The sequence below is a fragment of the Piliocolobus tephrosceles genome, chromosome 5 (genome assembly GCF_002776525.5).
Source record: "Piliocolobus tephrosceles isolate RC106 chromosome 5, ASM277652v3, whole genome shotgun sequence".
Taxonomy (NCBI): domain Eukaryota; kingdom Metazoa; phylum Chordata; class Mammalia; order Primates; family Cercopithecidae; genus Piliocolobus; species Piliocolobus tephrosceles.
This window is the reverse complement of record NC_045438.1, coordinates 161,385,620-161,396,324: the sequence shown is the minus strand read 5'-3', so window position 1 is coordinate 161,396,324 and position 10,705 is coordinate 161,385,620.

The window sequence follows — 10,705 nt, the reverse complement described above, 5'->3', positions numbered from 1 at the left end:
GGAGACCCCTGATTAGGGCAAGGAAGGGGAGGCGGCTGTTTTCAGTGTCTCCATTGGAGGAGGGAGGCTGGAGGGGCTGTTAACGATGGAGGGAGAAGGAATTCTGACCAGCTTCACTAAGTATCCATGAGATGGCTTCCCACTGTCCCCTCTGCCTTTTACGTCTCTAAAGGATTGATCCGCTTTTACCCAATCACACCAACTAACGCGCAAGGGGAGGTTGGGATGCTGTGGCATGAAGATTTACAAAAAGCACACTGGCACAAACGAGGAAGAGCTTGATGCTACCCTGCAGGATGCTCAGGACCTCCAAAGAGAGCCTGAGGATTCCAAAGGCCAAGGCCCCAGGTCAATCCACCCTCACCCTCTGTCCAAACAGCACCTGGTGCTTTCAGGTTGAAAGATCTCTAGGTGAGGATGGGGAACCTGGGCTCCCTTCCTCCTGCCCCTGTGTGCCTCCCATCAAAACCAAATGAAAACGTGATGTGCAGTCACAAACAGGAGACAGAGTAGGACCAACAAACTTAACTCTCATTATCCTGAATGGAAGCTTGCCCTGCTTCTCGCAGATGCCTTTAAATCGAAGAGACTGGGTGATGCTGAGACAGGCATGGGTATGTTGGCGTGCGTGCAGCCATCTTCTCTACTCTGATGTTCCCAAGAGTGTTCGAAACTTCCGTGAGTTCCAAGAAAGTCACTCCCACCCCCGAGCAAGGAGTACTGGAGGACAGTGAAATCGGCGCAGGGGTAGTTCAGGGAGCAAAGCGAGAACCACCCCTGGGCAGAAGGGAGGGTGCCAGGCACCAGCCACAGTCAATCCAGCCCTCAGCCACAACCCTGAAATAAAGCCCCGGCTTTCGGGAGCTGGAACTCACATCGCCTCTGCGCCGCTGCAACATGCCTGGATGCTCTGCGCTGTGGGCGCTGGCTCCTCGCCCCTCTGATTCACACCGTTATTAAACCAGCACTTGGGCAAGAAGCGAAATCAGCCAGGGCCCAGCACTCTGGGCAGAAAATGAAGAGCACGCAACCTCGGAATACACAGATGGATGGGGAAACAAATGGTGTGGCTGCTCAGCCCACTTTCTGTTCCAAACGACGCCTGCATGTCCCCCTGGAGCAGAGGAAAGCCACAGGTGGAGAAGCCGAGCTTTCTCTGGACTACATTGGCTTCTCCCTGGTATCACCTTTTCTCATTGCCGTGACACCCTGACTTAGGCACCAGAACTAACCCACAGAGCTGCAGCATCCCCGCCAGCCCGTGCCCCAGCTGTGGGTCACATCACGTGGCTGACATCAGGCCCGCAGTCTGGGTTAGCTGTGCTGGGGGCCCAGAGGCTGTGGCTGCCTCGCATGACCCTGGTTTCAACAGCGGGTTAAAGTTCAGAAGCGGCCTGGTAAAAACATCCCTGGCAATAAGTTGCACCTTTCCTGGCAGACAACCCCAGCGTGAGCGAAACATTTTACGACACCTCTGAGCTGTTTTTCCAGCAGCCTCACTCATGAAGGCCTCTAACCAGTCCTTCTGTGCTGATCACCAGTGACAACTGCATTAACAGAATTTTAACATTTTTTTCCAAACTAAACAATGAGCTTGGCGTTTGATTTTCCAATACACTGCTTCAATATCTAGCTTATTTTTAGTGAAATAAACCACCCATCTTCCAAGTAGTGTTTTCAGAGGTAAAGTCAAGGAGAATTTTCTGCTTTCGGGCTGCTCTTGGAATCAGGGTTTGGGATTCACGAAGCAGACCCAGGAAATGTTGATGTTCAGAGTCACCCCGGAGCTCCAGTTCCTGGCACTGGGGAGACAGGTGTAGGGCTCTTCCAAGGGGACCTGAACTTTGTCGTCTAGCCAAAACGTTCAACCAGACCTAGAATCTTTTTTTTTTTTTTTTTTTTTTGGGACGGAGTCTCCCCCTTTCACCCAAAAGGGGGGGCGGCGGTGACATCTCAGCTCACTGCAAGCTCCGCCTCCCGGGTTCACACCATTCTCCTGCCTCAGCCTCCCGAGTAGCTGGGACTACAGGCGCCCGCCACCTCGCCCGGCTAGTTTTTTGTATTTTTTAGTAGAGACGGGGTTTCACCGGGTTAGCCAGGATGGTCTCGATCTCCTGACCTCGTGATCCACCCGTCTCGGCCTCCCAAAGTGCTGGGATTACAGTTTTGAGCCACCGCGCCTGGCCCAGACCTAGAATCTTTAAGGATCCTCTAGCATGAGCCATGAAAACATCCAAACGGGAGACTGTTACTAGCTGTAGCTGACTTGGGGTAAGGGAGTACAGGATACAAAAATGCAACCCAAGCCTTTGTGAGCTTCCAGGAGACTTCAGAAGACAAGAGCGAAACACAGAAAAGGTAACAGAAGTACAGAGTTGTTGGACCCAAGGCCTCTCCAGTATGGTCACTGTTTAGGTGGAAAGCGAGCAGCTTAGAATTTTAAAAGCGGGTTGGGTGGTTGCACAGAAGACAAGGCAGGCCAGGAGCGGTGGCTGTCACTTGCAATCCTGGCACTTTGGGAGGCCAAGGTGGGAGGATCACTTGAGCCCAGGACACGGAGAGATTCCATCTCTCTAAAAGAAATAAAAAATCTTTTTAATTAAAAAAATAATAGAGAAGACAGAGTAATCATTGTGGGCTGTGGGTTTGGAAAGGGATAGTGAGACAGAGAACTTACTAAAGAGGCTTTGAATCAGAATGGAAACAGCTGTTACTCTCCCAACTGCATCCTAGCCTCCTGACTCTCTTGCTCCACACTCCCCCTGGGCAATCTCACCCACAGCTTCAACTGCTACCTCGACAGGATGACTCACAAATCTTTATCTCCAGTCTGGCCCTTTCTCCTCAACACCAGACTCCAGTGCTCTATGAAGTAACTTCCCTCCATCCCAACTAAAGACTCTAACTCACCGTCTTTTTTCTCTCCGCTGTGCCTGCTTTGGCTACCCTCCTATCTCCCATTGCTATGCACCTACCAAAGGGAGAAGCCCACACAGACAACCTGGGTTCATCCTAGACTCCTCTTCCCTACTGCCCTGTGTCCCAGCCCAGCCCACTGTACCATCTAATTGACTCACAGCCCTGCCCTCCTGTCCACCCCAGGCGCATGTTGTCTTAGTCTCAAGTCCTCATTATTTCTGTTGCCTTCTCCCAGGTTGCCCAGACTCTAGTCTCGGTGCCCTCTGACTTTTCATAACAGGTCAGTCTTGCTAAAACAGTCTTCTACTTGGCCAGACATGGTGCCTCATGCCTGTAATCCTAACAGTTTGGGAGGCCAAGGCAGAAGGATCTCTTAAGACCAGGAGTTCAAGACCAACATAGCAAGACCCCATCTCTACCAAAAAATAAAAAACTATCTGGGCACAGTGGCATGCACCTGTAGTCCCAGCCACTCAGGAGGCTCAGGCAGGAGGATTGTTTGAGCCCAGGAGTTTGAGGCTGCAGTGAGCTATGATCATGTCACTGCACTCCAGCCTGAGAAACAGAGCAAGACCCTGTCTGCAAACAACAATAACACCAAACAAACAAACAAACAAACAAACAAACAATCTTCTACTAAACCCTTCGGTGGTGAATGCACATGAAACTCTCTCTTCAAACACGGCCATAAACTGAGAGACCTGGGCTTTGCCCCAGGGCGCTGAACTGTAGTGTGCACAGCGTTTTAAAATAATGATTTTAAAAGCTTAGCGTGTACTCAACAAGACTAATTAGTTAAAATAGGAAGCTGCCAGATGGTGCATATTATTAATGACATCCACTGGAAGGCCACCCAAGAACGCTCCGAGTTGATTTGAAAGTGCTGTTTCCTGTTGCTGCCTCTGCACCCACGTAGTTCATCTGGGATCTGCAGATGAGACTTTCAAGGTCAGGCCCAGCTACCTTCCAGCCTACAGGTACACCAAGTTCCACTCACTTTTGATCCACTTGAGGGTGTTGGAATGGACCATGCTCTCTCCTCCCTCCATGCCTGACCACGATGTGGTCCCCTCTGATTTCCCCGGTGACCCAGTGATTCTCCATCAGGGCCAATTTTGTCTCCCAGCAATGCCTGGAGACTTTTTTAATGGACACAACCTGGAGAATGCAGAGTTGCTATCACCAGCATCTAGTGAGTAGAGGCCAGGGATGCTGCTAAACATCCTACAATGCACGGGGCAGCCCCCACAACAGAGAATCATCCAGCCCAGAATGTCAATAGTGCCGAGGGGGAGAACCCTGGTCCAGATTCAGCTTAACTCCCCCTAACCCGGCTATTCAGAAGTTTTCTTCTCCGTGAAACCAAGAGCAGCAGACTTCCTGCTTCAGGTCCAAAACTCTCCTGCAGCAACGATCACATTGATGTGACTGTTTTCTTCTCAGGCCCTTTCCTAAGTTCCTTGAGGGCAAGAAATGGGTCTTCTTAATGTCTTTATGAAGCAGAACATAACACATCGTAAGGTCTCAGTGACTGACATGCAAAGAAAAAAATGACTGCGTCTGTTCAAGGCCAGAATTATATAATGCATCTAAGAATAACGTCTACCCCAAGATTCACACACTCTCTTATTTACACTATCACGAGTGACAAGCAACTTATAATCACTAGTGACATTTAACATATGAAGACTGCCATGTGCTAAGTATCCCAAAGAACATAGATTTTAAACACGATTGGTTTTCACTTCCGCTTACACATTAAAACTAGCTGGTAAGTCAGTATATTCAAGGTCAAAAGAGTATTTCAAATGCCAACTATTGCTCTTAGCCAACCACAAAAAGTACATATCAGTGCTCAGTGCATGTGCTGCCTTGAGAAAAGTGAGGAAATGGAGACGGGGACATCAGTCAGAAGAACATATTCTTGGGAAGACTGTATAAAAGAAAAAGCCCTCAACCCTAGGAGGGCTTATGTCTGTAATCCCAGCACTTTGGGAGGCAGAGTGGGGCAGATCACTTGAAGTCAGGAGTTCGAGACCAGCCTGGTCAACATGATAAAACCCCATCTCTACTAAAAATACAAAAATTAGCCGGGGGTGATGGCGGGCGCCTGTAATTCCAGCTGCTCAGGAGACTGAGGCAGGAGAATCGCTTGAGCTCCAGAGGCAGAGGTTGTAGTGAGCCGAGATCACGCCACTGCACTCCAGCCTGTATGACAGAGTGAGACACTGTCTCAAAAAAAAAAAAAAAAAAAAGGAAGCCTAGGAGGAGCTACCCTCCCACTTGACCACAAAGCAGACACCAAACCTGTAGAAGGAAAAGGGCAAAATTTCCCCAAAGCAAAGCATCCTCTGCATAGCTGACTTACCCAGATTCCAACGGCTAATTCAAGTCTATTGGTAGGGAAGCCCGTGTGAGAAAAATGGAGGAAAATGTAAAACAAATCTGCTCTGGTCCCACCTGGCTTAACCAAATGTCTTCTTTTAAATTACTTTATTTTTTTTCTGTTTTAAAAATTTAACCAGAAAGGACTCTTCTCTGACTGAGAGTGGAACCCAGGCCGTTGCCATGAAAGGACAAAACTTTAGCGACTGGACTACAGCAAGGGCAGTCCACCTGTCTTCTTGATGCCACCAAGAAGAATTCTGGACTGGGTGTGGTGGCTCACACCTATAATCCCAGCACTTTGGGAAGCTAAGGCAGGCGGATGACTTGAGGTCAGGAGTTCAAGACCAGCCTGACCAATATGGTGAAACACCCTCTCTACTAAAAATTCAAAAATTAGCTGGGTGTGGTGGCAGCGCCTGTAGTCCCAGCTACTCGGAAGGCTGAGACAGGAGAATTGCTTGAACCCGGGAGGCAGAGGTTGCAATCAGCCGAGATGGCACCATTACACTCCAGCCAGGGCAACAGAGCGAGACCCCATCTCAGAAAAAAAGAAAAGAATTCTGAAGATGCTGGTACCCCCAAGCCTCAACATAAATACTGTCAGCATAAAAAATGCCCTTTATCCAAGTGACTGGATAACAATGCAGTGACCCAGAGGAGTGGATAAGAAAGGGCAGACATTAAGCTCAAAAAATGAAGTCAATGAGCAGGAGGAAAAAGACAAACAGACTCAACACCAAAGAAGCTCTTTGGAGACCACACACCTTCCCTTTCACCAGGCATGGGTTTCATCTTCGTTTTGCAAAGGGATCATGAAGAGAGGCCTATGCCTGTCGTCAAGAGCCTCGAGGTTACTGCTGGTCCCAGCCGCCCATGTGGAAGTCACGTAGAAGGGCTATGAATGGGGCCATGCGCTCTCCTCCCTGAGGGGTGCAGCTTCATCACAAGTCTCTGCTCATGAAGTAACCACCACAGGCTACCATGAGCCTCTTTAGGAACACGTGTGTTTGCCGGGCGCGGTGGCTCATGCCTGCAGTCCCAACACTTTGGGAGGCAGAGGTGGGCAGATCACCTGAGGTCAGGAGTTTGAGACCAGCCTGACCAACATAGAGAAACCGTGTCTCTACTAAAAATACAAAATTAGCCAGGCAAGGTGGCACATGCCTATAATCCTAGCTACTCGGGAGGCTAAGGCAGGAAAACCACGTGAATCCAGGAGGTGGAAGTTGCGGTGAGCTGAGATCGTGACATTGCACTCCAGCCTGGGCAACAAGAGCAAGACTCTTCTAAAAACAAAAAACCAAAAAAACACACGTGTGGTAGCAAAAGACTAATGTTGTGCTGTTATTGCTGTGCTTGGTATAGCATTAGATAGGGAAACCACACCATACTATAATAAATACCCCTAAAGATTAAGATCATGATTGAGGCCGGGCGCGGTGGCTCAAGCCTGTAATCCCAGCACTTTGGGAGGCCGAGACGGGCGGATCACGAGGTCAGGAGATTGAGACCATCCTGGCTAACACGGTGAAACCCCGTCTCTACTAAAAAACACAAAAAAAAAACTAGCCGGGCGAGGTGGCAGGCGCCTGTAGTCCCAGCTACTCGGGAGGCTGAGGCAGGAGAATGGCGTAAACCCGGGAGGCGGAGCTTGCAGTGAGCTGAGATCCGGCCACTGCACACTCCAGCCTGGGTGACAGAGCGAGACTCCGTCTCAAAAAAAAAAAAAAAGATCATGATTGAGCAGGGTTGTGCCAGTGCATCAGGGTTGCCCATGCACACACAGGAAAACAATTTTTTTTTTTTTTTTTTTTAGCAACGGGGTCTCACTATGTTGCCCAGGCTGAATTCAAACTCCTGGGCCCAAGCGATCCTCCTGCCTTAGCCTCCTGAGTAGCTAGGACTACAGGTGCATGCCAGCATGTCCACAAGAACAATTTTTTGCTCCAGGTGTGGCAGCAAGTCCTGGGATAGAGCAACCACTGCTGCTGCTACTGTTGCTGTTGGAAAAGGGGCTGCCCCTGCTACTTCTGCCCAAAAACCAAGGATTCATTTGTTCTTATGGGCCTCCAACCCTCTTCTCCTGGCTTCTAAGCTGTCTTGTTAGTGTAGAGAAGGGTCATTTTAGAAGCTGGAACTTCCTGTGGCTGGTCCTTCCTGGACCCTGACGAGATCACCCAGACTTCAGCTACCTCTGGGCCACCTATCCTGGTTTCTCCTCATATCCTCCCCAAAATGCCAACCTTCCATCGTCTTCAAGGTTTCTTTGTGGAGCACAGGTGACAAACCAGGTACGGCAGTGAAACCCAGGTCAATGATGAACAAGATGGGATTTGGAGGGCCAAAAAGTGAGGCCTACGTACCCCAGGAGAAGCGGGGTGTGGGTAGTCATCCAGATGATGCCAGCCAAAGCGACTGGCCGTCACACTCTGCCACTGATTGTGTGGATGGGTAAGAGGAAAGGATGTCTAATACAGTGGATCTCAGAGGGGAAGCCCAGGATCACCGCCGTGTCCTGGGAACTTATCAGAAATGCAAATTCTTCAGCCCTGCCTTGGACAGACACACTAAATCAGAAGCTCTGGGGAAGGCCCCAGCAAACTATTTGAACAAGCCCTCCAGGTGATGCTGACGCAAGCCACGGTGTGAGATCCGCACCTCCAATACATCTGGACCCGATCCTCAATTTCCCTCCAAAGAGTTTTTTTTGCTTGCAGTTTTGGAGTCTATGCCCAGAGTAGCCATTTGTCTTTTCAAGTCCTTCTAGCAGAACTAGGAGTAAGGATGGAATAAAGACAGGTAAAGAAGAGAGGAAAGCAGGAAATGGTGAGAGAAAGAAAATCCCAGAGATGGGAGAAGGGACCTCCCTAACACGCGATAGGCACCAACCAGGTGGGAAGTGGGTGAGCCACAGCTTCTGCCTCTTTTCCAGGCCTTGACCCTGACCATGCCTCCACCTCCCTCAGGAAGATTAACACACCCTCAGTACCATCAATCTCTTCTTTTTAAAGCTTATACCAGCCCTTGACAGTGGAGGAGGTCAAGGGAGGTGTATAGAAAAAAAAGAGTTTCATTAGAATCCATATGTGCCCTGCGTTTTAGAAATGAGTTTAATGCTCACGAGAATGAGATGATGGACGTAAAGTCTAGACAAACCATCAAGTGCCGAGGGGTATGTTATAATTATTATCTCTGTATCTTTAGAACTTAACACTGTTCATAGTAGGTAGTTTTTTAATGTCTGTTGAATAAATTAATAAATGTTTTTACTCATCTAAAAAAATTATTACTACAGCATTTTGCAAGGCTGTCTCTCCTGGTTTCTCCCAACCTACCTCCACACTCCCCTTCTCCCTGCCCCTTTCTTCCTCTTTGGAATTCAGACATGATACCTGGAGCCACAGCATTATGATGAAAGCCAATGGACTGAGAATGGCAAAATGAAAAAGCAGAAAGACCCCAATCCCTGGTGGTTATGTGGAATAGATGTGCCAGCTCTGGTCTGCCCCCTTCATACTTCTTTTTAAGTGGGAAAAAAGAAACCCTAATGTGAGGCAGGAACTATAGTTGGGTTTTTTCTGTTACTTGCAGCTAAATGCACTCTTAACTGATGCATTGCTCTTTCAGAATTCAGACACAATTAGATGGGGTGAAAAATATACTGAGGATGAAATGAGGAGTCGTTATTTAAAAGGCGTCAAAAAGAGGACAACAAAGTGACAACAGTGGCCAGGGCTTTGCACAACTCATGTCTCCATAGCCAATGAGTATAAGAAGAAGATGCTGAAACACGAAGTACAGGAAAGTTACCTAGAAGTTCTTGAACTTAAAAATCTTTCCTGGATGATTGCCCTAATGTGATATGGTGCAAAGTTGGTGCCTATTGACCAAAGGGGAATTGCCTACAGTTCTGCAGGTCAAGGCCATGAACTTCCTCTCCACCATTTCTAGTCCAAATTAGGTTGCTCCATGCAATCCTGGAACACAACCTATTTTAGATTCTTCTGGTTCCAGTTTCTTTTTTTGATTTGAGACCAAGTTCCATAGCAGTAGATACAGAGTTGCAAAAGAATCCTCAACCCTTGTCTTTTAGTCCCCAAATTAGACTGGGCCTAACCTCCTTGGTGGCTTCTTAAGTACCATTATCAAAGAGACAAATAAGAAACCTCAGGCTGAAGGCAGATTCACACACTGAGCCAAAGTTACCATCGGAAGTGGCATTCTTTCTCGTGGGAGGACCAGGGCAGTAAAGGGTCAGGAGCAGGAAGCTCCTGTAACAAGAACCTTGTTCTGGCTTCACCACTGCTAGTAGAGAAACATAGGGCACCTGCACACAGCCCACTGTGTTTGGCACAGGGCTTTCTTGTGCATCATCAACTTTTTTTTAAAGCCTCTCAGCTTCCCTTGATAAATACAACGCAGTCAGCGCCGTGTGATGGAATCACCTGGAAACAAGCAGAGGGTAACTTCAAAAACAAGTGTTCCAACTAGGTGCGGTTGCTCACACCTGTAATCCCACACTTTGGGAGGCTGAGGTGGGCGGTTCACTTGAGTCCAGAAGTTTGAGACCAGCCTAGGCAACACAGTAAAATCCCAACTCTACAAAAAATTAGCTGGCGGTGGTCATGTGCACCTGTAGTCCCAGCTACTCAGGAGGCTGAGGTAAGAGGATCCATTGAGCCCAGTAGTCTAAAGCTGCAGTGAGCTGTGATCATGCTACTGCACTCCAGCTTGTACAACAGAGCAAGACTCTGGCTCCATCAATCAATCTTTATTTTATTTTATTTTTTTATTTTTTTGAGATGGAGTCTCACTCTGTTGCCCAGGCTGGAGTGCAGTGGTGCAATCTCGGCTCACTGCAAGCTCCGCCTCCCAGGTTCACACCATTCTCCTGCCTCAGCCTCCCCAGTAGCTGGGACTACAGGTGCCCACCACCACACCTGGCTAATTTTTTGTATTTTTAGTAGAGATGGGGTTTCACTGTGTTAGCCAGGATGGTCTTGATCTCCTGACCTCATGATCCGCCTGCCTCAGCCTCCCAAAGTGCTGGGATTACAGGCGTGAGCCACCACGCCTGGTCCATCAATCAATCGATTTTTTAAAAAATGTTCTGCTTGTCACTGGCAAGCACATCATCAGTCACACTTTAAAAATCTCCCTAGGCCGGGCGCGGTGGCTCAAGCCTGTAATCCCAGCACTTTGGGAGGCCGAGACGGGCGGATCACGAGGTCAGGATATCAAGACCATCCTGGCTAACACGGTGAAGCCCCGTCTCTACTAAAAATACAAAAAAAAAAAAAAAAAAAAAAAAACTAGCCGGGCGAGGTGGCGGGCGCCTATAGTCCCAGCTACTCAGGAGGCTGAGGCAGGAGAATGGCATAAACCCAGGAGGCGGAGC